This window comes from Rattus norvegicus, chromosome Y, assembly GCF_021556685.1.
Source record: "Rattus norvegicus strain SHRSP/BbbUtx chromosome Y, alternate assembly SHRSP_T2T, whole genome shotgun sequence".
Classification (NCBI taxonomy): domain Eukaryota; kingdom Metazoa; phylum Chordata; class Mammalia; order Rodentia; family Muridae; genus Rattus; species Rattus norvegicus.
Window position 1 is genome coordinate 18,568,427 of NC_141555.1, and position 15,720 is coordinate 18,584,146.

At 38.2% G+C, this 15,720-nt stretch overlaps 1 pseudogene; it reads right to left on the reverse strand.

The window, feature by feature from the left end:
* Window positions 1-3,128: 3,128 nt before the first annotated feature.
* Window positions 3,129-14,374, reverse strand: LOC147997975 (polyglutamine-binding protein 1 pseudogene; annotated as a pseudogene).
* Between the last annotated feature and the right edge of the window lie 1,346 nt (window positions 14,375-15,720).

Sequence of the window (15,720 nt, forward strand, 5' to 3'; positions counted from 1 at the left end):
CACTACCTGGCAACCAAGCATTCCAATATATAAGCCAATAAGGGCAATTCTCATTTAAACCAACACATTATGCTAAAATATTTTCATTTATAATACACAATAAGACTATATTACATTATGTGGTCATCTTAGCTTATCTCTAGTTATGTTGTAATGGGAGTGAATTCAGGGACTTTTAGGTACTAAGAATTATAATGTCACTACCCCAAAATATCTATAGTTGAGTCTAAAACTTTATTATTATAAATTGAAAATTCCCTAAATAGGGTTGATATTTCAAAGAATGTGTGGGAAAAGACTTTTATTTGATACTAACATAAGGAATCTAAAAGTTTATAAAAATTTACAAATGCACACCATTAGTTTTGTTCTTTACCCAAGATGTTATTTGCAATATAGAAAAAGAAGCATTGGCTTTTCTCAGTGCTTAACTAGAGATCACTTCAACCCTCCAAGAGAATTTTTCATCTATTTAATGCTAGCTATTTCATTAATTCATGTGGTGTATGGATTTTCGCAAATGAATTCAATAGCAACCCCTCTTCTCAAAAAGACTAAATTTCAGTGTTGTGGATAATCAAAACACCCCCTTTTAATGCTATACAATGACAATGACATGATATAATAAAGTTTTTCATCCCCTTAGAATCTGCATGATCACTGTATAGCAAGTAAAAGTTTCATCTCAACCTCTTGTTTGGCAAAAGAACCATAGAATATACCAACAGATACATTGACCGATATTCCACACATTGAAATATTAATATAGTAATGCACTAAAATACATGCTTATGCAATGTGAGTCTCAGATAAAAATAAGACACAGACTTGAAAGATGACTCAGTAGGTAAAATACTCGCCCTACAAGCATGATAACCCGAGTTTAATTCCCATAAAGCTGGACACGGTGGAATTATTTATCATCTCAGCACTGGAGAAGGCCAGAGAAGAAAATTTCTGGTTCAGCCAACCTAGTCAACCTGGAGCGTTCTATGATAACAAGAGATGCAAAATAAACCAACCAAACAACAAAAGTATTTGGAGTCTGGGTTCCAGTCATGGACCACCACACTCAGCGTACTTGCACTATTTGTAGGCCACTGTCTTGAAAATTATTTTGGATTTGAAAAGCGTTATTGTATAGTTCCCACTGACAAAGAATTGAGTTTACAGAGATGAATGTGATGAGGTTTTGGCCCACCAGAATCACCTTATGACCCAATGAAAGAGGTGAAGGGAGAAAACTCACATGATCTCGATATAGTTAATACTGTGATATAGAAACCGATCAACACCTGCTAATGTACCTTTTATTGATTTAGTCATTATCCATGCAACATATATTTATTGAGTTCGTGATAGGTACTGAGATCATTGCTTAATGTAATGCTGAATAAAAAAAAAATCTAAGGCCCTACTATCATGGAGAAAGTAAAGATAGTATCAACTTAACAGCTTTATTACTCATTTTTAATAAAGCCGTTTTGGAAGTATTCTTGTAAACTCTGAGAATAAATCTTAATATATGTTCCTGTTTCTAAGTATGGACACTTGTTGTCTGCTTTGCTGAGTGGCCATTTCAAATAGCATTATGTAAAACACCCCTGAACAAATGGATCTGTAAATAGTTTCTTAAACAGAAAGGCAGAAATAGAGAAGCAGAGTAATTTTATCATTGCTTAGTCTGGTGATATAAAGCACATCTTTAAGGTTTTGATCTTTTTGTTAGTTTGTTTGTTTTTGGTTTTTAATCAGGTGTGACACTGTGAAGGAAACCTAATGTCTTAAACCAGATGAGTAGTGTCTGTGTTTTCTTTTGCTTTTTTGGCGTAAGGATGATTTCTTGCATGTACTTTTTTGTGTACCATGTGCATGGAGTGCCCGTGCAAGTCAGAAGGGGAGGTTAGAGCCTCAGAAACTGGGATGGGTCACAGAGACTGAGCTGCCATGTGGGTTTTATGTTCTCTGAAAGAACACTTAGGGCTTCTAATTCCTGAGCCTCTCCTCAGACTCCTGTGTGTGTATTCTTAAAAATTCAGGACATAATTTAGCTATTTTATTTCTTGATTGAACACATTTGAAGCTCTAGTCATTATTGGAAAATATCGGATTCCTGGCAACATTTTAAGGGAAAGATTTGTTCAACATTAGAGGCTGAAAAGGTCACAGCAGCAACTTTATGTTGTATTGGTTCTGATATTACAGTGGGGTTCATAGTACATACAGTAGGGTCATAGTACTAGCCTCATGGTGCGATCTATGTAGGAAGAACCTAGGGCAAGGCACAAAGCCAAAAAGCAATGCAGAGCTTGGTATTGTTTTTATAATTGCTCACTCCCACAAGAACTCAGGGTCCCAGAACAGCCACAGTTCTCTTAAAAACCAAGTTCCAAATGACCTAATGACCTCCTTCTAGGCAAACCTTTTAAGTTCTAGGAGGCTGCCTTATTTCCTCACAATGGCTACCAAGTTTCCACTATGAGTATTGTGGGAAAAGTAATATCCTAGTTACAAAACAAACAGACAGGTAGACAGATGAGAGGGAATGAGGGAGTGAGGGAGAGAGAGAGAGGAAGAGAGAGAGAGAGATCTCATAAGAATGTAACATTTAAGAAGTAATTATTCCACATCTATTTAACATATATTAAAATGAGCATGCCTTTCTAGGAGTGGTGATACCTTACTGAGCAGTGGTCCCTTGGTCAGTTGATTGACTGGCACAACTGGATTATTTCACTGGTTCATGTTTTGGAAATCTTGGAATGTTAGGTTTCGAGCTCAGACAAATTGTAAAGGATTATGCCTTTAAAACCACCTAACTTTAAATTATTTCCAACAGTAGCTGCTGTAGTTTATCACGTGTTTAAAGATGTCTATGGTGTAAACATGTCATGTGGATGCTCACCCTCACAGGACAAAGAAGACTCTGGGGGTTGCTAGTAGCTCCAGAATTATATGTATTCCTATGATCCAAAACAAAGGCTTTTCTTAAGAACAACAAGGGGGCTGAAAGTATAGCTCACTGGTGGAATAGTTTATTGGTGTGTGTGAAGCCATGGGTCCAATTCTCAGAGCCACAAGGAAGAAACACAGAAATGCAAACTGCAAAAGTTACAGGGAACAAAGGTTCAGTCCAGTTCTTTGGTTCTTGGGGCTTTTGTACTGGCTGGGAGCATAGCCCCTGGGGAAGGGTATGGATGTTGCTGGAAGAGGGGTCCAGATGCTCTTTTGTCAGCCCCTGTCTTGGCCTAATTCCTCTTGTGAAGTCCTGGTGACTCTGTGTTCCCTGGGGTACATCTGAATATGAGCTGGGGTCCATGGGGTCTAATTCTTCATCTTTCTTGCTCTCTACTTCCTTGCTCTTGGGGTAAGGTGCCAGTTCCTCTCTGCAATGATAGTGCTGGTCTTTGTCCTCTTCTCAGCCTGCCTACTTGAAACTGGGTCCCGATCTCCTCTCTGTCTGCTCCCTCCCTCCCTCTCTCCCTCCTTCCCCCTTCCCTTCTTTCCTCATTTCCTCCTTCCCTCCTTCTCTCTTTCTCTCTCTCTCCCCCCAATCCTGTCCCTCCCTCTGTCCTTGCCTCCCTCCCTCCCTCTCCACTTTGTCAAACTTATGCTCTCTTTTTTGGTCAAACTTATCCTGGTTTTGATCTGCCTTGTCTTGGCTCCTGTCTGGTTCCTCATGACAGAAGATCTGATTTCTCTTGATTTCTGTTCAGCTTCTCATGATTCCGGTCCAACTTGCCCTTAGCATCTGCATATTGTTCCTGAATTTCTTGGCAGATTTGGTAACAACAAATGTATGATCATGTGAAGAAATCAGGACTAGAGATCTTTCTCCACATTCCAGTAGCAAGGGAGTCCACAAGAAAGGTAAAACACTTTGTAACAGCTCGGTGGCAGGCCCTCTGTCTGAGTGGTCTCATAGTCAACAGGATCATTATCGTTTTATTCAGTGATAATCTCTTCCTCTGGTTCTGGCTCCAGATGTTTGAGGATGTTCCTTTATACCTAGCCGAGGGCTGTAGTGCAAAAGGGAAGGCATAGTGTGTTGCTGACTAGACCCAGGAACTGGTGACAAGATGGACTGAAGACCCTGTTCTTCTCAGCACCATACTTTTAATAGAACTCAATTACTTGATTTCTGATGTTAGAAACATCAGTTTGATGATGTTCTTCTACATAAAGCAATTAAAAATTATATAATAATGAGGAAATCTTCATATTGCCTAAAATCCTTCTTTTCATCTTATTAAATTTTATTAACTAATAATTCTTTATAGGATATATACTCCTTAGGTGTTGTGCCAATATTTTGTGAAGTTATTGCAGAAATTAAGTAGATTTACATATATTTCCATTTGTAGAAATTAATTAGCATTAATAGATTTATTCTTTCTGTTCAAGTTACATGGATTAATTGATGTTAGAAATGAAGCCAGAAAAATCTGGCCAATTATTAAATCAAAGGAGTAGTATACCTCTGATAATCAACTGGTTGGTGGCATTAATGAAATTATTCATATAAATATCTGAAACACTGCAAAGCATTTCCCTTGAATTTTCATTTTGTTGTTTCTAATGTACTACATTTTAGCAATGGTACTGCAGAATAGTATTCAAAACATAAATTAGTTTATGTTTCATTTGTGGGAGATTTAATGATGTTGGGAAGTAAGTAGTGTTAAGAAATTATAAAAGATAGATTTCCTTCTTTAATGGAGGCATTAAAGATCATTTTGCTTTCAATGCTTATCTTAGAAAAATTAGTTTCTGGTTTCAAGGAATTTGAGCACTGTTTATAAATCATTATATCCCATCCATAATAATTATAACCTCATAAGAAGTGGAAGGGGCCTAGGAGAAGGAGGAAATATATGACTCGTTTTGATGAGCTGACTAGAAACTTTTCCAATATTTTAAAAGGGTGATGAGTGCTATAACTCTTATAATGTGCCCCCGCCACCCATGTGTTTAGCTACAAACTAAGGGAAAATGTGTCAAACCAGCACATTAGAACATGTTACCCAACTCTGTTAGAGAAAGACAAGCCATACTTCTTGAAAGCAATAGTGGAAAACCTGATCCAAGAAAGCCAAAGTTTTGAGACGTGCTACAGTTTTACCTTAGAATCCCAGCACTGATTAGAATTGAAGTGAACTACTGAGGAGAACCTAGGACAAATGGGACAGGGGGTGATGGACAGGTCATGTACATGCAGCCACACAGTGCTTCATGCCTGAACTTCTACCAACAAAACCATCGTTAGATTCTATCACAGAAAGGTTGGAAATCTTATTAAATGAAAGGATGATTTCCATACTTGATGTATGAAGAAATGAGGAAGTGTGATAAAAGCATTTTAAACATGTTTTTGAGTGAATGGTTTAGTGCGATGTGTGTGTGTGTGTGTATGTGCATAAGTGTCAATGCCTGTATATGTGTGTGAGTTAATAATTGCAATGGGCACAGAAAAATGAAGCTTTCTTGGATTCTTCTATAATAATAAACACTTTTGAATGTCTACTATCATCCCATGATAAATATTTCATTCTTACATGCACATTGAGGGTCTGTGAGTTAAGTATTCTCTCCATCTATATGTCCTGTTCATTCTGAGATTCAGGTTGAAAATTATCTATTAGGACATGACATTCTTGTGGTCAAAGGCAAAGGCCTATTGCTTTGACATAGTATCATAAATATAGTAGCTCAGAACAAGAACTGAGTGTCAGATGTGAAGAATTTCCCTTAGTTCTGAGTTGCGGGAGAGTAAAACCAAGTTGTTTGCTGCTAGTTCTAACTGAGGAAGGGTATTTTGTGGGAGAATCTACTCAGTAGTCTCAAGCTAACAGCAGAACATAATTCTTTGAGAATAGGATATGGGTTTTCTTTTCTTTGCTCTTTGTCTGTGGAGGGACAATTCTTGGGGTCTCTCTGAATTCTGAGCACATAGACTCCCTAAGCCAAGCAATGGGACATTGAGTCTTCCTCATGACACTAATGTCTTTTTCTGCTGTGGCATGACCCTTGCTTTCTCTTCAACCATTTCTTCTAGTCTAGTATTAATAGTTTATCCTCTGCTTTTCAGAACTGGTGAGCACATTTTGAACCCAGGGTTGGTTGGGCAAGTAGTTAGCGGTGGGGTAACCAAGGAAACAGCATTTGACTCTTATGTCTGTTATAATTGCTTCCTTTGCAGTTAAACATCTTTCAAGATTCCGATAGGTTCTGCCTGATGAAACAGTGGGTATTGGGTGGCTATATCCTTATCCATGATGCGTATCAATCATTTGCATTCTCAGAAGATATCCACTTCAATATAGTGTCATTTACATTGCTCTTTTGACCCTTCTTGTGGACTTTTCAAGAGAATCGCAGAAAATAATACTGTATACGAATTATCTGATCCACCATGCTATGAGAGATAGATACACTCACTTTAACACAACAAATGTACAACCCAACTCAGAAATACGCATTAAGCTACTACAGAAATAACAAACTGAGAATCTTCAACTTCTTACTGATATCTCTACTTAACTTGATCCTGTGTCTTTGTAGAAAAAGCTTGGTTTCTGTCACCGCAATAATTCTTTTCTGGACTGTGATTTTCCTATCTCTTATTGCAATAAATCTGATTCTTTGTTGTCCACTTTTGAATTCCATCCTCAACAGACTATGTCTTTCCAAGACTCCCACTTCCGATGGCAGATTCACCAGATAACAGAAGACAATCTATTTTTATAGTTTGTGATTAATGACCTTCATTATATCCACAAAGTCCTTTTACTCTAGTATTTAGAACAATGATTGGCTGAATAACTGGGAAATAAGAGTCTTTGGGGGACATCCTTAAATTTTTGTCTTTAGAAATCTAGGAGTGTGATAAATCTCCTAATACTTACATGTTTTAAAGGTAATTTTGAAAAAGCAAGATCAATAGAAATAAAGAATATCCCTTGGGTTGATAAGAAGAACACTAGAAGACTGTGGTGCCCATAAATTAGAGAAATTATAAATCCAGTTTTGTTCATAAAAAGAACAAAAATATTTACAATTTATTTCTATGGCACCGAGTCCTCACTCCAGATTCCTGCATTCATACTAATGGCATTTGGACCTGCACACAGAAAGGGATTCGACTCCAGAACAGTGTATTGGAGTCAGAGGGAACAAGGTAAGTATGCCTGCAACCTCAGTAGTAGCCAGGCAGGAGATGAAAAGGGATGAGTGGAAAGGTACAGTTTCTGAGTAGGAGTCCGATCTGGAAAGCTTAGTAGATAGCATCTACAAATGCTGAGTTGGGGAGTTATTGAGGTACACTGGTCCTTACCTATTAGAAGGACAGGTGTTCCTCCCGTATCTATACCTTGCTCCTAATAGTGTCATATTTCTTTACAGTATTTGGTTTAGGCTAAATAATTTATAATTTATCATTTAGTTTTCGGAAACACTATTTCCTCTGCAGTATGAAGTATGTTCACATCTCAAATGGCTCGTCACCTCGTCAAGACATGGGAGACATTGCCTGGTTATATCGAAGTGTATTTGCTGTGATGGTTAATACTAATTGTTAAATTTCACAGTACTGGAATCAACTAACAGACAAATTTCTAGATGGGTCTAGAAGGTTATTTCTGTGAAGAAATAGCTAAAGGAAATAAGTCCATTTTTCAGAGTGACCAGAATGATTCAGTAACAGACCGGACATAAAGACGTCAAAAAAACAAACAAACAAACAAACAAAACACCCAATAAACAAAAAAATGCCCAAGAATGTGGAAGAGTGAGTTGATCTTTAACTCATAGTGTTATTTGAAAGCAAGTATTTTCTTTTGAAGCTCAGCTTCACATAATTTTCCTGTTTCTATCTCGAAATGATTTACTTCTTTTATTCATATATATATATATATATATATATATATATATATATATATATATAACTATTTAAGTACTCATATATATATATATATATGTATATATATATATATATATGTATATATATTTCTGTGTATATGTGCCTGTGAGTGTATATCACATGTGTAGGTACACATTGGAGGCAGAAGATGGTGTTGGATCCTATGGATCTGAAATTACAGATCCTAAACCATCTCTCTATGTCCTCTGTGCTTTTAAAAGTAGGCAGCTAATTGAAGACCCAGAAATGAACCCACACACCTATGGTCACTTGATTTTTGACAAAGGAGCCAAAACCATCTAATGGAAAAAAGATAGCATTTTCAGCAAATGGTGCTGGTTCAACTGGAGGGCAACATGTAGAAGAATGCAGATCGATCCATGCTTATCACCCTGTACAAAGCTTAAGTCCAAGTGGATCAAGGAACTTCACATCAAACCAGACACACTCAAACTAATAGAAGAAAAACTAGGGAAGCATCTGGAACACATGGGCACTGGAAAAAATTTCCTAAACCAAACACCAATGGCTTATGCTCTAAGATCAAGAATCGACAAATGGAATCTCATAAAACTGCAAAGCTTCTGTAAGGCAAAGGACACTGTGGTTAGGACAAAACAGCAACCAACAGATTGGGAAAAGATCTTTACCAATCCTACAACAGATAGAGGCCTTATATCCAAAATATACAAAGAACTCAAGAAGTTAGACCGCAGGGAAACAAATAACCCTATTAAAAATGGGGTTCAGAGCTAAACAAAGAATTCACAGCTGAGGAATGCTGAATGGCTGAGAAACACCTAAAGAAATGTTCAACATCTTTAGTCATAAGGGAAATGCAAATCAAAACAACCCTGAGATTTCACCTCACACCAGTGCGATTGGCTAAGATCAAAAACTCAGGTGACAGCAGATGCTGGCGAAGATGTGGAGAAAGAGGAACACTCCTCCATTGTTGGTGGGATTGCAGACTGGTAAAACCATTCTGGAAATCAGTCTGGAGGTTCCTCAGAAAATTGGACATTGAACTGCCTGAGGATCCAGCTATACCTCTCTTGGGCATATACCCAAAAGATGCCTCAACATATAAAAGAGACACGTGCTCCAATATGTTCATCGCAGCCTTATTTATAATAGCCAGAAAATGGAAAGAACCCAGATGCCCTTCAACAGAGGAATGGATACAGAAAATGTGGTACATCTACACAATGGAATATTACTCAGCTATCAAAAACAACGACTTTATGAAATTCGTAGGCAAATGGTTGGAACTGGAAAATATCATCCTGAGTGAGCTAACCCAATCACAGAAAGACATACATGGTATGCACTCATTGATAAGTGGCTATTAGCCCAAATGTTTGAATTACCCTAGATCTCTAGAACAAACGAAAATGAAGACGGATGATCAAAATGTGAATGCTTCACTCCTTCTTTAAATGAGGAAAAAGAATACCCTTGGCAGAGAAGGGAGAGGCAAAGATTAAAACAGAGACTGAAGGAACACCCATTCAGAGCCTGCCCCACATGTGGCCCATACATATACAGCCACCCAATTAGACAAGATGGATGAAGCAAAGAAGTGCAGACCGACAGGAGCCGGATGTAGATCGCTCCTGAGAGACACAGCCAGAATACAGCAAATACAGAGGCGAATGCCAGCAGCAAACCACTGAACTGAGAATAGGTCCCCTATTGAAGGAATCAGAGAAAGAACTGGAAGAGCTTGAAGGGGCTCGAGATCCCAAAAGTACAACAATGCCAAACAACCAGAGCTTCCAGGGACTAAGCCACTACCTAAAGACTATACATGGACTGACCCTGGACTCTGACCTCATAGGTAGCAATGAATATCCTAGTAAGAGCACCAGTGGAAGGGGAAGCCCTGGGTCCTGCTAAGACTGAACCCCCAGTGAACTAGTCTATGGGGGGAGGGCGGCAATGGGGGGAGGGTTGGGAGGGGATCACCCATAAGGAAGGGGAGGGGGGAGGGGGATGTTTGCCCGGAAACCGGGAAAGGGAATAACACTCGAAATGTATATAAGAAATACTCAAGTTAATAAAAAAAAAAAGTGGCAGCTAAAATGGTCAGACTAAAATGGTCCTTCAAACTTCAAGGGGGCAGACGTAATGATTCCAAAGTCACACGGATGTGCTGTTTTGCCTCTGCAAGAAGGAAATGAGTGCCATCTGGAAGGATATTTCATTTGCTGCCTAATTAATTCTCCATGTTCCCTGATATGCTAGTGCCTAGCTCTTAGATACGACTGCAAAAGGGAACAGATGGCTTCCTGCAGTAACCTATTGCCTTCTGGGATCTTCTTCCTAATTAATCTAAATACAGCGCCCATTATTTAATCTTAATCAAAACGTCAAACCGCTAAAGTTTTTGGGTGTCATTATAAAGTTATTTTCCTTTGTTTTCATTTGCTTAATGCAGCCTGATGCTTTCCTTGAGTTCTGAGTACTTAAATAGTTGAAGAAGGATCCATTCCAGCCATGAAATTTCCTTCTGTAACCACATAGTAAACAGGTTCTCCCACAGTTAATGTCAGAACTCTAATCCAGTGACAACTGACATGGACTATCTGAAAGGTTTTTAAGTTGATGTGTCACATGAGCATAATAAAGTTTATATTCTGTGTGTGTGTGTGTGTGTGTGTGTGTGTGTGTGTGCATGTTGGTATCCCTGTGTGCATGAATATTTAATTTTGTTTTTTATATGTCTCTGTGGATATCATGTGTATGAAGATGCTTACACAGGCCAGAACAGGAAGTCAGATCCCTATGAGTTGGCTTTACAGGAGGTTACGAGCCACCTGACAGGGACACTAGGAACCAAACTGCTCTTGTAAAAGAGCAACACATTTTCTCAACAGATGTTCAGTCACTACCGAGCTTTCTATGCTTTATTTGAAATAATAATTAATAATAATAATAATAATAATAATAATAATAATAATAATAATAATAATAATAATTCTCTAGATATGCCTAAGATTATATGTCTAGGATTGTGAAACATGAAATATAAAATTTTCCTTGTTAATATTAATAAATATTAAATTTCCTCTTTAATATTATTTAATCTGTGCCTTTCAAAAGTATCTGCAACTAATTTTTGACATTACATTTTTTCTGGTATTGATTGATAATACCATTCAGTAATATTTTCTCTGGTTTCCTCTTGTAATTGTCTAGAGAAGTTTAAAAATTATAGAAGTTGTAATTTCCAGTTGAAATTGGTTTTACAGTATTTTCGTCAAGTCATTGGAAGAAATATATTTAAGATACTCTGGCTATTAATTGCACGAGGGTTACTTTCATTTTCTCTCTTTCTTGTTTCTTTTATCTTTTAAAAATATTTCTCCTTTTATTTAAATAAGTCCTTTTCTCATACAATATATCCTGATTATAATTTTCCCTCCCTTCACTCCTCCCAGTTCCTCCCCACCTCCTCTGCTCTCTGGATCCAGTCCCTTTCTGTTTCTCATTGGAAAAGAAAAGGTTTCTAAGAGATAATAACCAAAATGACCAAATGAAATACAAGATGAAGCAAACTAATGTTCAATCTGAAAATTCACCAGGAGGAAAAAGAGCAAGCACACGAATCAGAGACTCACTTGTTCTCACAAAAGTTTTAAGAGTTCCATAAAAACTCTAAGCTGGTATCAATAATGTACATGCTGGGGACCTGGTGTAGATCCATGGAGGCGCTCAGACTCTGAGCTCTTATGCTCCTTGCTAGTTGATGCAGAGGCTGCGTTATCCTAGTTACCTCCATCTCATATGGCTCTTAAAGTCTTTCTAACTCCTCTTCCTTGGGATTCTTTGATGTCTGAGGAGAGGGATTTGATGGAGACCTCTCTTTGTGTAACATCTGCCTGTGGGTCTCTGCACCTGTTGCCATCTGCTGCTGGATGAAGCCTTTCTTTCTGATAATGACTGGATAAAGCACATCTGTGAGTATAGCAGACTATTACTAGGAGTCATTTTACTGATACTGTTTGTTGGGTATGAATTCATTCGTGGGTCCTAAGTCAAAGGAGACATTATTAGGTCACTTTCTGTGCCAGCATTGTCCTGCATAATTTTCAGGTAGAACAGATTATAGGCCAAAGGTTTTATGGCTCTGTTGGTTTCCACATTTCCCTTTTCTTAACCTGCAGAGTACCTTTCCTCACCAAACAGATTGGAATGCAAGGCTGAAGTCACTACCAAGGCCCCAGCTCGACAGTTCCACTTTCAATGTATGGCGTGGATGTTGTCCTTAGCAATAGGACCCAGCTGTCAGTTTATGGAGATCAAGCTTTTGCCTTCATAAAAGACTGAGTAGCTTAGAGATTTCCACGGGACTCACTTGGACAAGAACTCAATTGAATATAACCCAATCCTGCTACTGGATGCCTCATCCTAGAGACAAGAGATGGCCTCACAGCCCCCATTATAGGGATTCCCAGTAGGGTCGCCATCATACATCTCAAGAGGTTTCCACTGCACCTCCCCCAATCCTAGGCATCTCTCCCTATACTTTTTCCCTCTATCCCATCTCCCATCACGGGGTTCCCCAATCCCATTACCAAGCACCTCCAGTCTCCTAATTATTTTTACTCTACTTCCTTCTCCAAGGGGGATCCATACAACCCCCTTTAGGGTCCTGCTCTTTTTCTAACCTTTCTGGATATAAGGATTGTAGTTTGCTTATCATTACTTCCTGATGAATATCCACTTATAATTGAATATATGTTATGTTTATGTTTCTGAGCTTGGGTTACCTCAATCAGGATGATTTTTTTCCTATTTCCACCCATTTTCCTGAAAGTTTCATGATGTCATTTTCAAAGAGTTCACTAACACTCCATTGTGTAAATGTACCAAATTTCTTTCATCATGCTTCTGTTAAGAACCATCTAGGTTGTTTCTAGTTTCTGACTATTATGAATATAGCAATAATGACCACGATTGACTAAGTGTGCTTGTAGTATGCGGGGATGTCTTTTTGTTTGTTATATACCCAAGAATGGCTTTCAGGAGCAGTAGGAGGGATGTGGGTATGCCTTTATTCTACTTGTTGCCTTGTGGTGGGGGCCAATGTATATAGGTTAACAGGGTTGCCTGCTGGGGTTTGGGTCTGGGACAAAGCAACAAATAGGAGGAGGAATTATGTTAGAAAGGAAAAGTCTGCATGATACACATGTGTTGTGGATTGCTGTTTCTATGTTCTGCTCCCTCTAGAGCGCATCTGTATTCAGGTGCATTCAGGTGAAACCTTAATTAGTCAGACAAGGCTAGAGCCTGTGATTGCATAGTGGAAGGTAAGGCAGAGGTTGAGAGAGGGGACAGAGAGAGACAGAGACGAAGACAGGGAGACAAGATGAAACTCATAGGAGAGGATGATGAGCCAGAATCACGTGGTCCTAGAATCTTGAGTAATTGGAAATTTCTTTAGGTAGACAAATCAAGTGGGGCACATCTGTCCAAACTAGATCTGCAGCTTGTATTAATATCAATTATCAACTGAGCTTTGAATTTTTAGTGTGGGTATTTTGGGTTGAAGATTTACTACTATAAATCTGCCTGATAAATTACAAGCCTCTAGAGTTTTCATTTATTGAGTTATGGGGATTTCTGACATCTAGCCACAGGGGGCAGTTGGCCTGGGATGATGGGGTCAGCCTGGCAGCTGGCTAGCTGCTGGAACCATGAAGATGGGCAATACCGCCCGGGCCGGTGCCTATCTGGGGACTGCTACAGACCTGGGGATGTGATGATTATGGAATTGGATCTAGGGAACAGAGAGAGAAGGACTGCAGATAGCCTGCTTGAATTTTTTTGGCATGGGTTATCAGGAGTGTGTGCTGCAATTGGAGTCAGCACGAAAAGTAATATACAGGGGAGAGAAGTTAGAAGGGGACGATCTGTGGAAACACAGGGCAAGAAATCAAGGGGCGGGGAATGGATTCCAATGGTGCTCTGCTTCAGAGCTGGAGAGGAGACTGGCGATTGGATCTAGGTAAACTGAAAGATTCTTTCATTTATTAGAGCTAGAAAAATAAAAAGTAATTATGAATTAAGACAGAAAATAACCTCGATTTAACCTCAATTATGTAAATAGGCATTTTACTTTAATAAAGTAATTAGTCTAATAATAATATATAACTATATATCCATCTTCACAGTAACAGACTGTTTATTACATCAGTCAAGGTAGGATAATTTGTATTTTCTGACCCTAGTGCTTCCTTACCAAGTCAGGGAGTTAAATATCTGTGTAGAGTAACATTTTTCACTGGGAAGAAGCTCGTTGGAGGATTGATTCATTATGCATTCCATTTTTATTTTTTTGCTCTACTTCATTCACCCACGCACTTACCATTCTGTATAGCTATTCGACTTTGGCTTTTTACCCAATTCTTTCACAAAATTGAGAGGTTGGTTCCAGGAATCAGAGATCATTTCTAATTCACTTTTTATCCCTGGAATCTAGAAATGTGGTTGGCACATTGTTTAGGATCAATGAGTGTTACAAAATGAATGAATGCCCAGATTTACTGGAATAGGTGATGATAGGTTACAAGACATTTAAATCAACCTGTGTTTTCTTCGGGTAGAAAATAATGAACCTGATTGTTGAGTGCATGTGAAGAGATGCACAATAATTCTCCTTTAAAAAGAAATTTCTATTCTTTTTACACCCAAATGTTTCACTCCTTTTATTTTGACCCTTCCTTGTGCTTCAGGGAAGAGATAAGCCTGAACAAAGCTCTCTGCAATCAAGTCAGCTGGGTCTACCTTATGGTTCCTTTCTGCTATGCAGATATAATAGAATGAGTGTACTGTCTCTACATCAGAAGACCTACTGACTGCACCCTGGAGTTTTCCGTACCACATCTGTAACTTTCATCACTGCTCAAACAATGAAAAATGTCAATCACTTTCAATCCCGCCTAAGGTATTTTCTTCTCCTCCCTGCCAAAACATTCTGTCTAAAGAACATATTCAGCTCTTATGTGTGGCCTTCCTATAACATATGTGAGGAATAATCAAATTAGTTGATTATGAAGGCACCTTATGTAACATGTAAGCATTCTTAGTAATCCTGATGATATTTCAGGTTCTAGAAAACCTATTCAACAGGATGGAATTTATCACCTTTAGAAAATCCATTCTAGTATAATCAGTATTTTATGTCATTTTCTTCAATAGTGCACTAAAATATATTACCTTTTAACTTGTTTGTGTAATACTCTCAGAAATCATATTATAAATCAAAAATAGAAGCCATTTATCTGAATGGGACTACCTAATATTGTAGTTCATTGGTTTCTAGAACTCTTCAGAAGCATCTTCTGTGTGCCTCTTATGTAGTTATTAACATTTAGATTTTTGCCCTTTGCATCTCCCCATTCACTGTTTTAATCCAGTATTGATTTTTAAACAATAACTTTATAAACCAATAATTTCATTGTGATTTTGATTGTCTGTGTGGCATATTTGTGTGTACGCAATCCCACTAAAATCAGGGACGAGACAAGGCTGCCTACTCTCTCCCTATGTATTCAATATGGGACTCAATATCATATCCAGAGCAATCAGACACCAAAAGGAGGTCAAATGGGTAAAAATTGGAAGGGGAGAAATCAAAATATCACTATTTGCAGATGATATGATAGTGTACTTATGTGACCCAAAAAGTTCCACTAGAGAATTTCTTAACCTGATAAACAACTTCAGCAAAGAGTCAGCATATGAAATTAACTCAAACATACCAGTAGCCTTCCTCTACTCAATGGATAAACAGC